This window comes from Copadichromis virginalis, linkage group LG18, assembly GCF_057382275.1.
Source record: "Copadichromis virginalis isolate Kocher_CV1m ecotype Utaka linkage group LG18, C_Virginalis_male_GT1.1, whole genome shotgun sequence".
Classification (NCBI taxonomy): Eukaryota; Metazoa; Chordata; class Actinopteri; order Cichliformes; family Cichlidae; genus Copadichromis; species Copadichromis virginalis.
The window spans coordinates 12,501-15,000 of NC_140635.1; positions in this window are offsets into that span (position 1 = coordinate 12,501).

Consider the following 2,500-nt stretch of genomic DNA (forward strand, 5'->3'; position numbering starts at 1 on the left):
GACCCAGGCCCTCTGCACCTTCCTTTCTCCGACTGGGACCCTTTTGTCCCATCCTTTTTGGTCCGATTCGCCATATCTCCAGAACCGAAGAAGCCATCGGCGTGGCTTCTTCGCCACAGCGTCCGGCACCCACCAAAACCCCCACCTAGACACCAACATCAGCCCTCTACACCTCTTACTTTTTCAGTTATTCCACTTTTGTCCCATCCTCTCCTGGCTTTTTCCCCATAACCTAACCCTAACCCTAACCCTAACCCTAACCCTAACCCTAACCCTAACCCTAACCCTAACCCTAACCCTAACCCTAACCCTAACCCTAACCCTAACCCTAACCCTAACCCTAACCCCCTAACCCTAACCCCCTAACCCTAACCCTAACCCTAACCCTAACCCCTAACCCCCTAACCCCCCCTAACCCCTAACCCTAACCCTAACCCTAACCCCCTAACCTTAACCATTCCACCTTGATTGGAACCCCATCCCCAATCTGAGCCCTACCCATATCTTTCTATGACAGCCCAACCCTGACAACTGGCCCTAACCTTAACCCCACCCTTATATCTGGCCCTAACCCTAACCACACCCCCCACACCCAGCCCGAACCCTAACCATACCCCCCCTACCCCATTTCACTCCCCGCCCCCCATACTAACCCTTATTGGGAAGTTGGGAAGTGGAAGGGGATTAATGTTTACAATGGGTCATTGTAATCATACAAATTAATGGGGGAATTGCAACCCCTCATAATTTAATTTTGATAATTTGAATAATTTGGGGTATTATTGGATTTAAAATTTCATATTTGTAGTTCACGGGCAAGGGGCATGCAGAATTTGGGGGTCTAAAAATTTACAAGTAAAAAATTCATATGTAATAACATTTGACATAAATTTTGGGATTAAAAATTATTATTAGACATTTCATGTTAAATTGGACTTTTAATATTGGGTTTAAAAATGATTTGGGCCTACATTAATTAAGTACATGCTGGGTATTATCATAATTCATGGAGTAAGCATTTTTAAAAACTAATGGGAAAGGGCTATTTAAATAAAACGGCAATTGGGATAAAAAAGACGAATGAAAAATCTAACTGGAACAGAGGGTATAAAAGGAGCTGCTACACACGGAAAGGGCATTTCGCCTTGAGACACAGAAGGAGCAACATCACAGAGACTAGACAAACACACAGAAGTTTGTTTTACTTGTTTTTTGTGCCATAGCCTGAAGAAGGCCCTTTTCAGGGCCGAAACGTCGCGGCGGCACATATTGCAATTTGCTTTTATTTAATTTGATTTGATTCACTTTATTTTTAATTCATAAATACAAAACTAATACGTAACAAAAGAACTAAAAAACTTTTATTTCATGTTATTTGATTTCCTTCATTACCATTCTTACTTTTTGATTACTTAGATACCAAAGGCGACATTATTACTATATAACAAAGGCGATACCACAATAATAAAAATCAACACATTTCATAAGTTGCCAAAAACAACAAGACATTAAAAAAGCCCATCGGGCTCGATGGCTTTTTTTGATGATGAGGATGGGTGGACGGTGGTCCGTCGCAGGAGGCGCCAGGGGCGTCCTGGGCGGTCCAACTTCCAGCAGCAACGGGTCACCTGGGGGATGGACCGTGCACGTCCTCCTGCCTTTGAAAGAGGGGGGAGGAGTCAGTCTTCATCCCCTAACCCCCCCTAACCCCTAACCCTAACCCCCTAACCCCTAACCCTAACCCCCTAACCCCTAACCCTAACCCCCTAACCCTAACCCTAACCCCTAACCCTAACCCTAACCCTAACCCTAACCCTAACCCTAACCCCTAACCCTAACCCTAACCCCCCTAATCCTAACCCTAACCACAGTAATTGGAGTGATTATTATAACCCTATCCCCATCCGATCCCTAACCATAACCATACTCCTATCCCCATCCTAATCCTAACCTTAACCCGACCCCCATCTAACCCCCTAACCCTAACCATACCCTGTATCCCCTCCCCTATCTTAATTCTAACCCTAACCATGATTTCTACATTAAAAACCGTGGAATCACGTAAAATGTTAAAAACAGCGAATTAAAAACAACAGCAATTTTTACAATACGATTTCATGGTGTAGAACATTAACATATTTATATCTAAAAAGGCATATAATAGGGCAAAATTTAAAAACCAGTTTATTTAAACAAATAACATTTACACAAAACAAATACGGTTAAAAGCATTAAATATTTAAAACAAGGGATTCCATAATATTCAAATTCATATATACACTCGAATCTTAAAAATGGTTTATATACACAGGATAATATGGGCTTCAATACAACACAATTGGAAAGATTTGGTTAAAAAACTAAAAAAACACACACAGAGGGGAGGGTATAAAGGGAGGTGGAGTCAGCTTGGAGCTCATTTCGACTCTGGACTCTGAGGAGTGAACATCAATAGCCACAGCCTTGTGCATTGCAGCCTCATTTCTGTAGCTTTTTGTGT